Genomic DNA, 16,948 nt, shown 5'->3' with positions numbered 1-16,948 from the left:
GCATCACCCCTGGGCCCCTGGATCAGGTAGGGGCCACGGACTCGCTGCCTGGGGACCCTGGCTCTGGCCAGCCCAGCCCCTTGCTCCCGGGGCTGCAGGGAGGTGGGACCAGGCTGCTCCAGCCTGAGGTCCCCCCATGCATCCCCAGAGGCAGAGACCCCTCCTGGCAGGGGGTGTTGGCTGGGGGTCCTGCGGGTGCAGGTCTCTCTGGTCCCGGCAGGGCCTGTTCTGCCCAGGGTGGGCCTGGGGACCTTGGCAGAACAGGGGAGAAGGGGAGCCCAGTGAGAGGCCCTCTGCAGCCCCTCCTGTCCCAGCTGGGCCACTCCCTGGGGCTGTTTGCACCCCGGTCCCAGCGCCCTGCCCTTGGAGCCGGCTGCGACCCACCTGGGCTGGGACGTGCGTCTGGTGGGGTCACCTTCAGCAGGTGGCTCCTGCCCGGCTTCCTGGGCCTGCCCCCCCGGAGCCAGCCCGGCTCCCTGCACCCCCCCCCCAGGGCCCCTGGCACCCACTTTTCTGACAAAAGGGAGTTTGTCCCGTTCGCTCTGGGTCGGCAGCAAGCAGGAGAGATACCCACTTCTGCCAGAGGCTGTCCCGGCCAAAGCGGGAGGTGCAGTCGCTCTGCCGCAGGGGGGCTCGCAGAGAGCAGGGCTCAGAGTCCTGGCTTGGGCTGGCACATCCCCAAGTGAGATAGGGGGCCAGGCACTGCACAGACACTGAATGAGACTCCCCCACACCCAGCCCCCCGGGCGCCCATCCCCACTGTGCTCACTCACAGCCCCGCACGCGTGCCCAGCTCCCACCGTGCACCCAGCCCCCCCAGCTTGCGCCCAGCCCCCCACCGTGCACCCAGCCCCCCCCAGCTTGCGCCCAGCCCCCCACCGTGCACCCAGCCCCCCCCAGCTTGCGCCCAGCCCCCCACCGTGCACACACCCAGCCCCCGCAGCCGGCAGAGGGACGCGCTGTCCCTGGTGGACGTGAACGGGGGTAGGCGCGAGGTCGTGGTGGTCACAAGTGGGGCAGCCTGGGCCCCCCCCGTTGCTCACACCCAGCCACAGGCCCCAGACTCTGCGAGATCCCATCCTGCCCCCTGACCCGTGGGGGCCCTGCTCCTCCCACCCCACTGCCGCAGCCCCGGGGCGAGAGGGAAGAGGGGCTCCCAGGGCTGAGTGTGGCCCCCCAGGCCGCGGCATGGCGCTCTTCGGGCAGCTCCTGGAGCCCCCGACTCCCTGCAGTCTCTGTGCTCGCTGATGCGGGCGTGGTGGCACAGCGGCAGGGCACGGCCATGCCCGAGGAGCTGGCGTTCGCGCAGCGGGAGCTGCTGGACCGGCAGCGGGCAGGGCCCGGGGCTGCTGGACGGGGCGCTACGAGGACAGCGTGGCTGCCGGGTACGGGCGGCTGGGGGGGCCGGCGCTGCTGGGGCAGGCTGTCCAGGCCCACCGGCCCCGCCGCTGGCAGATGGCTCAGTTCTGCCAGCAGCTCAGCCTGGTGGCGGGCGCGGGGCTGCTGTGTCTGCTGACCCAGGCCGGGCTGACGGGGCGGGACGGGGCCCTGCTGCTGGCCCGCTGGGCCGGCCGCGTGGGGGTCCTGCACCACCGCATGAAGGAGGCCGTGGCTCAGTGCGCCGCCTACTTCCGGGGCGGGCGCAGGAGGACCTGGCCGGCGGCCTGGCCCTGGCCCCGCGGCCTGGCCCCGGCCCCGCGGCCTGGCCCCGCCGAGGTGGCCGCCAGGGTCCTCAAGAAGCTGGAGAAGAACTTCGACTGGCTGCGCTGGGCGGTGGGGGCGTGGGGCGGGGAGCCGCAGCCCGGCCCGGACGGGGACCGGGTGCTAGCCCAGGGCAACTACATCACGGGCCAGGCGGCCTGCGGGCTCCAGGTGGTAGCCTGCTACAGCGAGAGCCCCTCCTCGCTGGACAAGGGCCGCACCCACCAGCTGATCGGGGAGCTGGAGTGGAAATTGCCCAACCCGCCGCCCGAGGTCTATGCCAGCCTGGAGGCCGAGCCAGCCCAGGCCCGTGGCTACCTAGCCCAGCGCATGCTGCAGAAGCTGGGTGAGGGGCTGGGGCCCGGCGTCACCGTCCACGTGGTGCCTGGCAAGCTGGAGATGAGGAGCAACTTCCCGCCGGCCGCCTGCCTGCTGCACGAATACCGGCACCGCCTGGCCTCCGGCACCGTCTGCATCTTCGGCTGAGCCGGCGCGGCCAGCGGGGGGGCTGTTCTGGGGGCCCTGCCCGCCCAGCTGGGCTAAGCCAATAAAGCTTCGGGCTACAAAATGCTGCATCAGTTGGCCGTGCATCATCCGCCCGCGCAGATCTCCCCCGGGCACGTCCCCACGTGGGCACGGCTCCGAGCCGCACCCTCACGCTGCCTAGGCTTCTGCTTTAGCCCGACACCTTTCCAGAACCCCGGCACAGAGCCACAGGGTCGGCACTACCCCCAACTTTCAGACAGGCCCTTGGGGGGGCCCCATAGGTGCGCCGGAGCCGCAAGGGGTCCCGCTCTCCCTTCAGGATAAACACACAGGAGGAAGGACTTCACCTGCCACACTGCCAGCCTGGGCAACTCACTGCCAGGGGCTGCTGGGAAGGGCAAAAGTGTAACAAGGTTCAAAGAAGAACTAGCTACGTGCATGGAGGGTGGGTCCATCAGTGGCTATTAGCCGGGGTGGGCAGGGATGGTGTCCCTAGCCTCTGTTTGCCAGACCCTGGCAATGGGCGACAGGGGATGGGTCACTTGAGGATTCCCTCTTCACTGGGCTAGAGGGACCTTTGGTCTGACCCATTAGGGCCGTTTATATGTTCAGGGTGAGCCACAGGGCCGCGGAGAGAGTTGTAAGGGGGGCGAACGGTCCTGTTGTGGGGAACACCACCCCAGTGAAATGGGCTAGTGAAAGGATCTGAGTCCTCGCTCCCGCTCCCTTACCCAGAGGCCTGCCTGACTCGAGGGGTCTCCTTCCACTCTCCTGGGTGGCAGAGTCCTCGTAGCCCCGACCAGGGTGGGCCCAGGATTCCTGGGGCTTGACCCCCAATCTGGCTGTTGTACTTAGGACAGGGCTCGGGTGTCCCCACTCCGGGGTGCTCTGTCCACGCCAGGCGCTTCCCTGACCCACTCATCATCACAGACCGTTCAAAGAAAACACGATTTATTCCACAGCAAGTCATTAAAAATGAGGAGAAACTGGGAAAGGTGGAAGGAAAAGCCGTCACCCTGCTCTGTGGCCCGGGGGAACCCCAGACAGCCGTGGCTGGATGTCAGGGCAGTTCACGGTCTGTCCCTCACACGGCCCAGGCCCTGCCCAGCTGGCTGCGCTGCAGGGATGCCGCAGGTCAGACACTTGCTCTGGCGGTGGCCACACGCCATCAGGCTCTAGGTGGCAGGGCCCTGCCCCCCAGCATTGCCTTCTCCCCCCCATGGGGGTTACGATCCCCCTCCCAGTCTGGGCTGCAAGGTCTCTTGGCCGGGGGGCCTCTCAACTCTGCCCAGCTGGCTGCTCACGCACTCGGCTCCGGTCTGCTCCAGCCTCAGCCCCCAGCTCGCGCCCCCAATTCCAGCCCCCAGCCCCCAGCTCGCGCCCCCAATTCCAGCCCCAGCCCCCAGCTCACGCCCCCAATTCCAGCCCCACGCCGTCCCACTGCTGCTCTCCCTGGGCTGCCCCCTCTGGCTGTGGCTGCGGCTCTGTTCCCCCTTCGTGCGCCCCGCTCTGGCCCGGGCAGCCCCAGATCCCACCGAGGATGGGACCCCTGGACTCGTCACTCTCTCATTGGCCTGTCGCCCTGTCAGTCAGGCTGACCGGGGGCATGGGCCTCTCCCCATTGCCCCTGGGGCCTGTCAGTCTCAGGGACCTGGTTTCCCATCTACGCTCCCCCTTCCTTTTGGTGCTGGGGGAGAGCCAATCAACCCCCCCCGTGTCAGTGCGGGGCCAACAGCCCCCCCAACACAGAGCTTCTGCCCCAGCCACCTGCACCCCCCGGCTCCTGCATCCCCCCCCACAGCCAGTCAGGGGCCACAGCCCCCCTTGCCCAGCCCTCTGTGCCCTCCCAGCTCCTGCATCCACCCCCCCCCATACCCAGTAGGGAGCCACAACCCCCCCAGCTTCTGCATCTGCCACCCCCACACACCCAGTCGGGAGCCACAGCTCTCCCTGCCCAGCCCTCCGTGCCCCCCCCAGCTCCTGCATCCCCCCCCACACCCAGTCAGGAGACACAGTCCCCCCCAGCCACCTGTGCCCCCCACAGCTCCTGCATCTGCCCCCCAACACCCAATAGGGAGCCACAGCCCCCCCACAGCCACCTAGGCCCCCCTAGCTCCTGCATCTGCTCCCCCCACACCCAGTAGGGAGCCACAGACCCCCCGCCCAGCCCTCTGTGCCCCCCCAGCTCCTGCATCCACCCCTCCACACCCAGTCAGGAGCCAGAGCCCCCCCACACACACACCTGGCGCTCCCATGAGAACCCCCCAGCACCTCCCCCAGCGGGCGCCCTCAAGGGCCTTGTTGCTGGTCGGGACCCACCTGGTCTCAGCTCCCAGCCCTTGGCTCCTGTTCTGGGCCCCTCCTGCCCGGGGGGTCCCCAGGGGAGGTGCTTGGTGAATGTTAGGATATAGATATTCAGGCCTGTCTGTAAAGGCCTATACTCTAAGAATTTAGGTGTATTCCTATCACTTGGCTAGTTAGAGGTATAAAAGAAAGAATCAAAATCACTGTCTGCCGGTGTAAGGGCCTTAGAATCATAGAATCATAGAATATCAGGGTTGGAAGGGACCCCAGAAGGTCATCTAGTCCAACCCCCTGCTCAAAGCAGGACCAATTCCCAGTTAAATCATCCCAGCCAGGGCTTTGTCAAGCCTGACCTTAAAAACCTCTAAGGAAGGAGATTCTACCACCTCCCTAGGGAACGCATTCCAGTGTTTCACCACCCTCTTAGTGAAAAAGTTTTTCCTAATATCCAATCTAAACCTCCCCCACTGCAACTTGAGACCATTACTCCTCGTTCTGTCATCTGCTACCACTGAGAACAGTCTAGAGCCATCCTCTTTGGAACCCCCTTTCAGGTAGTTGAAAGCAGCTATCAAATCCCCCCTCATTCTTCTCTTCTGCAGACTAAACAATCCCAGCTCCCTCAGCCTCTCCTCATAACTCATGTGTTCCATTCCCCTAATCATTTTTGTTGCCCTTCGCTGGACTCTCTCCAATTTATCCACATCCTTCTTGAAGTGTGGGGCCCAAAACTGGACACAGTACTCCAGATGAGGCCTCACCAATGTCGAATAGAGGGGAACGATCACGTCCCTCGATCTGCTCGCTATGCCCCTACTTATACATCCCAAAATGCCATTGGCCTTCTTGGCAACAAGGGCACACTGCTGACTCATATCCAGCTTCTCGTCCACTGTCACCCCTAGGTCCTTTTCTGCAGAACTGCTGCCTAGCCATTCGGTCCCTAGTCTGTAGCTGTGCATTGGGTTCTTCCGTCCTAAGTGCAGGACCCTGCACTTATCCTTATTGAACCTCATCAGATTCCTTTTGGCCCAATCTTCCAATTGGTCTAGGTCCTTCTGTATCCTATCCCTCCCCTCCAGCGTATCTACCACTCCTCCCAGTTTAGTATCATCCGCAAATTTGCTGAGAGTGCAATCCACACCATCCTCCAGATCATTTATGAAGATATTGAATAAAACCGGCCCCAGGACCGACCCTTGGGGCACTCCACTTGATACCGGCTGCCAACTAGACATGGAGCCATTGATCACTACCCGTTGAGCCCGACAATTTAGCCAGCTTTCTACCCACCTTATAGTGCATTCATCCAGCCCATACTTCCTTAACTTGCTGACAAGAATACTATGGGAGACCGTGTCAAAAGCTTTGCTAAAGTCAAGAAACAATACATCCACTGCTTTCCCTTCATCCACAGAACCAGTAATCTCATCATAAAAGGCGATTAGATTAGTCAGGCATGACCTTCCCTTGGTGAATCCATGCTGGCTGTTCCTGATCACTTTCCTCTCATGCAAGTGCTTCAGGATTGATTCTTTGAGGACCTGCTCCATGATTTTTCCAGGGACTGAGGTGAGGCTGACTGGCCTGTAGTTCCCAGGATCTTCCTTCTTCCCTTTTTTAAAGATTGGCACTACATTAGCCTTTTTCCAGTCATCCGGGACTTCCCCGGTCCGCCACGAGTTTTCAAAGATAATGGCCAGTGGCTCTGCAATCACAGCCGCCAATTCCTTCAGCACTCTCGGATGCAACTCGTCCGGCCCCATGGACTTGTGCACGTCCAGCTTTTCTAAATAGTCCCTAACCGCCTCTATCTCCACAGAGGGCTGGCCATCTCTTCCGCATTTTGTGATGCCCAGCGCAGCAGTCTGGGAGCTGACCTTGTTAGTGAAAACAGAGGCAAAAAAAGCATTGAGTACATTAGCTTTTTCCACATCCTCTGTCACTAGGTTGCCTCCCTCATTCAGTAAGGGGCCCACACATTCCTTGGCTTTCTTCTTGTTGCCAACATACCTGAAGAAACCCTTCTTGTTACTCTTGACATCTCTGGCTAGCTGCAGCTCCAGGTGCGATTTGGCCCTCCTGATAACATTCCTACATGCCCGAGCAATATTTTTATACTCTTCCCTGGTCATATGTCCAACCTTCCACTTCTTGTAAGCTTCTTTTTTATGTTTAAGATCCGCTAGGATTTCACCATTAAGCCAAGTTGGTCGCCTGCCATATTTACTATTCTTTCGACTCATCGGGATGGTTTGTCCCTGTAACCTCAACAGGGATTCCTTGAAATACAGCCAGCTCTCCTGGACTCCTTTCCCCTTCAAGTTAGTCCCCCAGGGGATCCTGGCCATCCGTTCCCTGAGGGAGTTGAAGTCTGCCTTCTCTTACTGTGACAGTCTGAGGCCCTGTTCTTAGGCTAAGGCCTTTGGCTAAGCGACAGAGGCAGCCATAAGCTGGGAAGCGAACGGTCACCTCCTCACATTCCAAACTAGTCACATTGAAATAAGGTGCTATTGGGCTGTTAGGAATTTAATCCTGTCCTTATAGTGCCTATCACCTCCAGAGAAAGGGAAGTGCCTAGAAGCTGTAAAAGGAAATTGAGGTTGATAGTTTTCTGTCTGGTAAGAACTCACTTATCAATAGACACAGCTGGGAAACTCTTATGTCTTTACAGATGTAGTTGTGAAATCCTCACTTCTGTATTGTTTTGTCATTATAGTTCCCACTTTGCTATTGTTTATTGGCATGGTCTCTGTCTGGTTCTGTGATTGCTTCTGTCTGCTGTATAATTAATTTTGCTGGGTGTAAACTAATTAAGGTGGTGGGATATAATTGGTTAGCTAATCCATGTTAGGATTGGTTAGTTAAATTTTAGTAGAATGATTGGTTAAGGTATAGCTAAGAATATTACTATATAAATTAGGGGCAAACAGGAAGTAAGTTGGGATTCGAAAATAAGGAAAAAAGGAACTTGTATTTAAGCTTGCTGGAAGTTCACCCCAATAAACATCGAATTGTTTGCACCTTCGGACTTCGGGTATTGTTGCTCTTTGTTCATGCGAGAAGGACCAGGGAAGTAAGTGGGTGAAGGAATAAGCCCCCTAACATCTTGGTGCCGGGACTCGGATACATCGCATTGGATAGGTGAGTGGCAGCCTGTAAGTCCCCCTCCCCAACAGTCCGCGCAGCTGCTTGGAGGGGGTATGGCGAACTCTCGTGATGGTAGTTGCGGGTTCTGGCAAGCTGGGGTAACGGATTTTTTGAACAAATGGATAAGGAAGAATCAGGGCCCATACCAGGTGCAGGGGTTCACCTGGGATGAGATTGAGAAGGAGATGGGAGAGGTTTTGGGAGACCCCAAGGGAAAGGAGTGTAGGAAAAAGGGAATGGTATTACAAGGTTTGTGTGCTGGGATGGCATACTGGGTAAAAAGGGAAGCTGATCTCCTCCAACACATTAAGGATTTGGAGGAGATTGTGGATCAGCAACGGATTTTAACAGAAAAATCTGTGTTAGCAGTAGAGGTAGCGGATTTGAAGGCACGGGATGCTGCACGGACAGAGGAGTCTTGTGAGGCAATCCGGAGAGAGAGGGACGAACTGCTGGGGAGAGTAGGAGACTTAGAGGAGGAATTGTATCATTGTGAACATGGGGGCAATGGACTTGGGGCCCCAAACCATCCGCCCCACTAATGGCATTGAAGGAGACACCTCCACCACCCTACCCTGAAAAAACACTGTACCCACCACTGCCAGGGGACGTTGTAAGCCGGCGATCCACAGTTACAGCCCCTGCGAGAGAGGCTACCCGGGAGGAACTGCAGGAGGCAGGAATAGTGGCCCCAGTTGCGGGGTGGGGGGACCATGCCCCACAAGTAGTAGAACAGGCAGAAATCCGCCCCTTGTCCCTGAAGGACCGGGAGGCAGTACTGGGCCGCTTGGGAAAGGTACCCCGGGATGATTGGGATCAGTTTGTGCTGTGGCTAGTGGAAGTGGGCAGGGAGATGGAGGGTCTAACTCGGGAGGACCAGGTGATCTTATGGCGTAGTCTTTTGGGACGAGGTACCTTGGGAATCGATGTGGCAGGAGTGGCACATCCATTTCTAATTCCCGGACAGGTGGCAAAACCCTTGTTTGGGGTGTACTCTCGTACTGCGGGGATGAATAAGATGAAGCGAGTCCCTGGGGAAACAGGGCGGGATACACTTAATCGCATACAGGCCTGGGCACGGTGCTGGGTGGATCCCCTGGACGGTCCATGGGTGATGCCCCAGACAGGGGCACCGGGACCTGGTGGGGGTGTGGAGCAGGGCAGGGGTGTGGAATTGCTGGAGAAATGGTTAGAGCTGAGCAATCCGCAGTTCGTGGGGCATTTAAGGTTGCAGCACCCTGAACTTGCTCCCAATCAGCTACCTCAGTTTCTGGAACAGGCAGATGTGTGGAGGCAGATGCATCAGGGGGAAGAGCCAGTCCATGCTATTACTGCGGGGGATCAATACAAGGTGGAAAGGGGTGGGTCAGCCTGGAGAGGAGGAGGTAGAGGGAGAGTTCATGGCTTTGGGAGGGTAGTCAGGGATGAGCGGGCAGCTATAAAGCAAGAGATCCAGAGACTGCAGGCTAAACTGACTACCCACGATCTTACCAGATCAGGGGGAAAGTGGCCCCGGAGGCCAAGGGACTGGGACTGCCTGAAATGCCAGACACACAATTTTGCATGGAGACAGGAATGTGTTCGGTGCCAGGACCCCCGGTCCCCCCATGAACCAGTGGGAGGGACAGAGGTGGGTACTGCAACTTAGGGGTGCCCTGGGAGGCGTCCTGTCCATGTTCTCAGTTTAGGACGGGATGCATCTGGTCGCCCCACGCTCCAGGGGGCAATCGAAGGGAGTCCCATGAGGGATTTTTTGATAGACACTGGAGCAGCCATCAGTTTAACCACACGGGGGCAGGGGAGACCCTCAGAAGGGATGGTGACAATTGTAGGGGCAACAGGAGGGGAGACACAGTTAACCCTGAGGAGGGGACAAATCAAAGGAATCTGGGGGGAAGGGGAGATTATGTGGGGTTGTAATGATATGCTTAATCTGTTGGGGGCAGGAGATTTACACAAACTGGGACTCGTCCTGGATTTAGCCAATTGGGTGTGTTTACTGGGGCAAACACAGGACGGTCAGGGCTATACCATTCCCATGGGGATAGCCACTATGACCATTAAAGCGGCACATGCCCTCCCACCCCCCCGGCTGGGTGGGAACACATCCCTGTGTGGGCTAAGGATAACCTGGATTGTGGGAGGGGCAGCATGGAGGTACTGATGGAGGGAGGGGACCCTCCCCCACAGAAACAGTACCCTATTCCTCGGGAGGCATTGGCAGAGGTGGGGGCAACTATTGAGGAGTTGGAACAGAGGGGACTGATTCGGGCAGTTGCATCCCCTTGTAATGCTGCTGTGTGGCCCGTGAGGAAGCCAAACGGTACCTGGCGCCTCACTGTGGATTACAGGGCGCTAAATACTCTGGCCAATTCGCCAGCCTCAGTGGTGGCAGCGTACCCTGAAATGTTGGCCCGTATTGGACCCCAATTCCGAATTTTCACTGTTTTGGACATAGCTAATGGATTTTGGTCTCTGCCACTAGCTACCTCGTGTCAGTATAAAACTGCATTCACATGGGAGGGCAGACAATTCTGCTGGACAGTCCTACCCCAGGGATATAGGGACTCCCCTGCAATTTTTCACAGATACATGAGACAGGCTCTGGAGGGGGTGGATTCAGCAAGGTGCATACAATATGTAGACGACCTGTTGCTAATGTCAGGGACAGAGGAAGAAGACAGGGAACTAACCGAGCAGGTCCTGCAAGCTTTGGCAAGAGCAGGATTGAAGGTCAATGAGAAAAAGGCTCAGATGGGACAGACAAGAGTGACCTACTTAGGAGTGGAAGTGTCTCAGATGGGAAGGGAAATCGATAAGGGACGGGTGCAACTGATCCAGTCCCTGCCACTGCCTACGGATGTTAAAAGCTTGCAAAGTTTTCTGGGTCTAACTGGATTTTGCAGGGATTTTGTGGCCAATTATGCAGAAATAGCCCAGCCTCTATTTGACCTAACCCGAGCCTCAACTTGGGAATGGTCAGAAGAGTGTCCTGAGGCAGTGAGAGTGCTAAAGGAAAACCTGGCCAGTGCTCCAGTGCTGGCCTCCCCAGATGGGGAGAAATTCTTTTATCTGTACCCTTTGGTATCGGACACTACCATTGGTTGTGCATTAACACAGGAGTATGGAGCAAAGGACCGACCTGTGGCCTTTGCCTCTCGACTTTTGAGTGCTGTGGAATTGAAGTATGGATGGTGTGAAAAGGTGCTGTTGTGCTCCTACTGGGGGGTAGGGAAATTTAAATACCTTACGGGAATGCAGAAAGTCATAGTCCGATCTCATCATGACCCCCTGCGGCTGTTAAACATGCACACTATTTTACAGGGACAAGTGAGTGGGCAGCGTATTGCTAAATGGTTGCTGGCTCTACAAGCAGAAAACATTAAAGCAGAGGTGTTAAAGGAACCCATAGTCTGGGTAGCTGGATTACATCTGGCTGGCACCCCACACCAATGTGAAGCCAGCCCAGGTAAAACCCAACATCAGGTGTTTCGGGCAGCTAATCCCAATCAGGTAAAGGAGGGGACACTGGTATGGTTTTTGGATGGAAGTTGTAGCTATCAAGGGGGACGGAAAACTGCAGGCTTAGCTGTTGTGGGAATCAGAGGCAATGAGACAGTCAGCACCGTTGGTTTCTCACTAGAAGCAAAGTCAGCTCAGGAGGCAGAACTGGCAGCCTTGCTAACAGCTTTAAATGAAGTGGATCCCAAATTTGAGGCAGAATGTTGGGTGGTGGTAGATTCAGATGATGTATTTCGTGGGGCCACATTAATGCTGAGATGGTGGGCAGATAACCATGTCAGGGCGACAGACGGCTCCACAATCAAGCATGCTACCTGGTGGAAGCGAGTGGAGGAGCTGAGTCACTGTTTTACACTGATCAATGTGGTGAAGGTAAAGGCACACAAGAAAACAGGACCCCTAAGCAAAGGGAATAATCTGGCCGATGTAGAGGCCAAGCGGGCTGCAACAGAGGCACCCCCATGGCCCTGGGAGCCAGAAGAGAGTGTGCCTGTAGCAGTGTTAACAAGAAGCGGGGTGGATACAGATCGGGGAGGGCGAATTCGAGAGTTACAGGAATCTGACCCAGGACTGGAAGGCATCATGAAACTTGGGGACAGGCATGTGCCAAAGGTGGAACTAATGGAAGGGATTTGGTGCGTCTTAACAACTGAGGGACCCGTCATGTTGTGCCCTCAGGGAAGTCGGACGGCTTTCTTAAGCTGGGTGCATGGGAGCTTGGCAGGGGGGCACCCCGGGTTTGAGGAGGCACTGGGAACTTTAAAAAGGTTGTGCTGGTGGCCAGGAATGGCAGCTGATTTAAAATCACATCTGGAACGTTGTTTGGACTGTGCCAGGCACAGCCCACCTCACAGGGTGCTAAGGGGAGAATTAATGAGACAAGCCCCAAGGGGACCATGGGAAAGGATACAGATTGATTACACAGGACCCCTACCACCAGATCACAGGAAAAACCGATTCATGTTGGTGGTGGTGGATGCTTTCAGCCGGTGGGTGGAAGCTTTCCCCACAAAGTATCAAACAGCCCGGGTAACTGCTGCAATACTGGTAAATGAGGGATTCACTCGCTGGGGGGTCCCAAAGGTGATTGACTCAGACCAAGGAGCTGCTTTTCGGTCAGATCTGTTAGGGGAGCTATCAGCCCTCCCTGGAATCACACAGTTGTTCCGCATTGCTCATCACCCCCAGGCTGCGGGGCAGGGGGAATGCATGAACCGCACCATTAAGAGCAAGCTAAGAAAGGGAGTGGAAGTCGGAGGAAAAAACTGGTCACAGTTACTGCCCTTTGTCTTAATGAGAATAAGGGCCCGAGAATCAAAGGGCACAGGATTTTCTCCATATGAAGCTCTCATGGGAAGGCCTATGGAACGGTGGGAAAATCTACTTACCCCAGTACCTGGGGAAGTCACTACACACGGCCTAACACAAGAATGGATTTTAACTTTAATTGACCATGTAAAACAGGTACAGCAGGCGGTGGCCTGGGGAGACGAGCAAGGAGCAGCAAGAGTCAGAGCGTGGTATGACCTGCCTGGGGAGCGTAATCTACCCACGGTGGGAGATCTAGTGATGTACAAGATTCCAGGTCAACACCATCCATTCCCAGCTCCTAAATGGAAGGGCCCTTATCTTGTCCTTGACCAATTAGGGCCCAGTATGCTATTACTGGGTACAGAGAATGGAGGACGGGAGTGGGTTCACTGCACGCAAATAAAAAGGTACAAACAGGGGATTGGGAAAGGGGACGTGTAAATTGTGTTATGTGTGTATTACAGGTTAATTCAAAAAGGAGAAAAGAATGAAAATTCCCTGGCCCTGGATGAAACACTTACTAGTGCTAATCACAATTGTCACATTTACAAATTCTATTCAGATCCCACGATGTGAAGTGTCAAAAGGAGGAAACACATGGACGGCTACACATGCAACCTGTGGTAATAAAGCTAATGAAGACTATGAGAATCTCCCCATAGAAAGATGTACCACTAATACTCCAACAGGAATTTGGCAGTGTCGGTATATGGTTTATGGATTAGATGGGGGAATCCCAACCAGGTGGAGAATATCAAATTTATCAGGAAATATTGCATGGTACTCCCTGGGTGCTGCCATGATTAACGATAGTGAAAAACACAGTTACCCAGCTATGTGGTTTGTTACAGAGGGTCCAAAGAATATAACCCTCTGGTCTCCTGGAGCAAATGAACCCTCTTGGGAAAATAGGGCCCCACATTGAGGGTGTGATGTTACCATATGTAACCACAATGGTACTTCCATGGAAGATAATCCCCAAAGGTGTGATTGTTATGTACATATTACATGAGGTGTAAAATCCCCTTTGGGACGCTGGGTGTACGATGAGTTAACCATTTTACAGAATGTAACCCTACAGGTGATATGGATGCCAAGTTGGAAGAATCCAAATTTAAAGTGGCCACAGCCTGGAGCCGAGAATATTCCCCGACGAGCAAATGTCTGGGAGCCATTGTGGGAGCAGGTGCAGCCAGCACTTTTTAACGTGTTCTTTCACTCTATTACATGGGTGGTACGCCCCAAGGAATGGTGGGTGGACCAAATCCATCCTAATTGTAGTATGTACATAAAAGGATTGAAACAACAATTCAATGCATGGGTGAGGGGACACACCTGGAATCGTCGTCGGAAAAGGGGGTTGTGGGCAGCGGGGAACACTATGCTGGGTACATGGAATCTGGGGGACGAGTGGGTAACCAAACAATTAGTAAGCCAAAATGTGAAATTTCAACAACAAATTAATGAATTAATGGCACAGCAACTATCAGCAGTTGCCACAGGGTGGAGGACAGCAGTAGAGGTAAACTTGCAGTTAACTCATTGGGCAGGGGACCTGGTGACATGGGTAGAAGATGGCTTCAGAAGACTAACATGGGGAGAAGTGTGCGTAGGTATTCAAAATGCTCAGTTAATAATGTTAATGGATATTATGAGAGATGCTTGGTCAGAACAATGGCCTTCAGTATTGAATCGGGAAGCTAGCCCATATTTATCCACAATTGCAAAAACATACCCATCTACCTGGAAAATAACATCCCCGACCTGTGGGGACAGTTCTTGTGTAATTGTTACTATGATACCATGGGAAGGAAATGCAAATAAGGTGGTTCCCTTGTACCCTATGGGAGTAAGTAGGGAAGGGGGAGCACGTTGGGAGCCACTAGGGAATAGGTGGGGGGCATGAAATGGGGTAAATTGGACTGTCATCACATTAAGCAGTTGTATATCCAGAGGAGGAATATGGATGTGCCCCTCTCCCATGACTATGGAGGAGCAGGATCAATGGCCTATTGCAAAGGGGGGGCATTTAGGGGTAATGTATATGGGGTACGGTGTATTCTGTTGGGAATGTATGCAATCCTGCAATATAACACTAGGAGGCAAAATCCTTCCAGTGTATAACAAAATTATGAACTTCTATACTCTGCCACCTGGACTATGGTGCACCAATGGATCAGTGGACTCAATCGTTGTAAACAATCGAACCAGCACCTACTACCCGATACCGTACCAAGTAGTTGAATTGGTTTGGACAATACCAAATTTCACTGTGGATATTCAATGGACACACAATATGGACAAAAGTACACAAAGATTACAAGAGCAACTTGCTGCAAGCGACAACAGTTGGACACACTTACAATACACACTACAGGATGGCGCTGGCAAAATTTTAACCTTATCAAAGGAGGAGAAGCAGTGTTTTTGGTGGTGGCCAGGATGTCGGACCATACTGCAGTGGTCAGGACTCTCGGTGTTGCTGTGGATTATCATAGCAGCTGGTGTATTGTTAACTATATGTGTGTTACATTGCATATGGAAACGATCACGGGGGGCACAACCCCCTAGAGAACAGCCACTAATTATAACTTATAAGTAATGTAGTAAGCCCCCCAAGTGTACTAGACAACCTGGACCCAACCTTCTCGGGCCCACTACGCTGGGAAGTCTGGAACACTAATTGGAATAGGTGTGGTATGCCCGTACGAGAGAAGGTGCAGGGCACTATACTACACAAGGGGCAGTGGGACAGATGGAGCATCGACACCTTCCACCTCGATGCCTGGCCCTATCAGGAAATGTGTCGCCATATGTCCTATGCTTTTCCAGGGATACCTGGGCAGGAGGATCCCAAAAGAAAAAGAAAAAAAGGGGTGGAGTGTTAGGATATAGATATTCAGGCCTGTCTGTAAAGGCCTGTACTCTAAGAATTTAGGTGTATTCCTATCACTTGGCTAGTTAGAGGTATAAAAGAAAGAATCAAAATCACTGTCTGCTGGAGTAAGGGCCTTCTCTTACTGTGACAGTCTGAGGCCCTGTGCTTAGGCTAAGGCCTTTGGCTAAGCGACAGAGGCAGCCATAAGCTGGGAAGTGAATGGTCACCTCCTCACATCCCAAACTAGTCACATTGAAATAAGGTGCTATTGGGCTGTTAGGAATTTAATCCTGTCCTTATAGTGCCTATCACCTCCAGAGAAAGGGAAGTGCCTAGAAGCTGTAAAAGGAAATTGAGGTTGATAGTTTTCTGTCTGGTAAGAACTCACTTATCAATAGACACAGCTGGGAAACTCTTATGTCTTTACAGATGTAGTTGTGAAAAGAAAAGGAGGACTTGTGGCACCTTAGAGACTAACCAATTTATTAGAGCATAAGCTTTCGTGAGCTACAGCTCACTTCTTCAGATGCATATCGTGGAAACTGTGAAATCCTCACTTCTGTATTGTTTTGTCATTATAGTTCCCACTTTGCTATTGTTTATTGGCATGGTCTCTGTCTGGTTCTGTGATTGCTTCTGTCTGCTGTATAATTAATTTTGCTGGGTGTAAACTAATTAAGGTGGTGGGATATAATTGGTTAGCTAATCCATGTTAGGATTGGTTAGTTAAATTTTAGTAGAATGATTGGTTAAGGTATAGCTAAGAATATTACTATATAAATTAGGGGCAAACAGGAAGTAAGTTGGGATTCGAAAATAAGGAAAAAAGGAACTTGTATTTAAGCTTGCTGGAAGTTCACCCCAATAAATATTGAATTGTTTGCACCTTCGGACTTTGGGTATTGTTGCTCTCTGTTCATGCGAGAAGGACCAGGGAAGTAAGTGGGTGAAGGAATAAGCCCCCTAACAGTGAATCAAGGCACCTGGGAGCTGGGCTGGGGGGGCCTCTCCATGCCATGCCTGGCAGCAGTGTCCCGCGTTGGGCTCCCCCACCTAGTGAGGGCAAACCCCCTGCTCCGCCTCACTGCCCCCGGGGCCTGCGGCTGCCAGGCTCCAAGCAGCAACCCGTCTGCCGCAGCGCCGGGGAGAGCTGCCGAGCCCCTCCTGTGGGCAGCTCCCGGGCACCCGCCTGCCCCCTTCCCCTCGCTCCTAAGCCCTTCCCACCCTGACAGGGCTCCCTGGTTGCGGGGGGCTCGTTGGGGAGCCAGAGTCTCTGTGGATTTGGGTGGGTTTCAACCATTCCTGTGACATCCCCGTCACTACACACACCCAGACATGCAAACTTGCACACATGCAAACGCACCCACATACACGCATGCACACGCAACTGCACACACAAACACACACATGCAAACGCACCCACATACATGCATGCACACGCAACTGCACACACAAACACAAACACGCACACATGCAAACACGCACATATACGCGTACGCAAATGCATGCACATGCAAATACACACACACAACCTCGCACATGCAAACACACACACAGAAACATGCAAACTCGCACACATGTAAATGCACATACAAA

This window comes from Lepidochelys kempii, chromosome 1, assembly GCF_965140285.1.
Source record: "Lepidochelys kempii isolate rLepKem1 chromosome 1, rLepKem1.hap1, whole genome shotgun sequence".
NCBI lineage: Eukaryota > Metazoa > Chordata > Testudines > Cheloniidae > Lepidochelys > Lepidochelys kempii.
Note: the sequence above shows the minus strand (reverse complement) of the source record.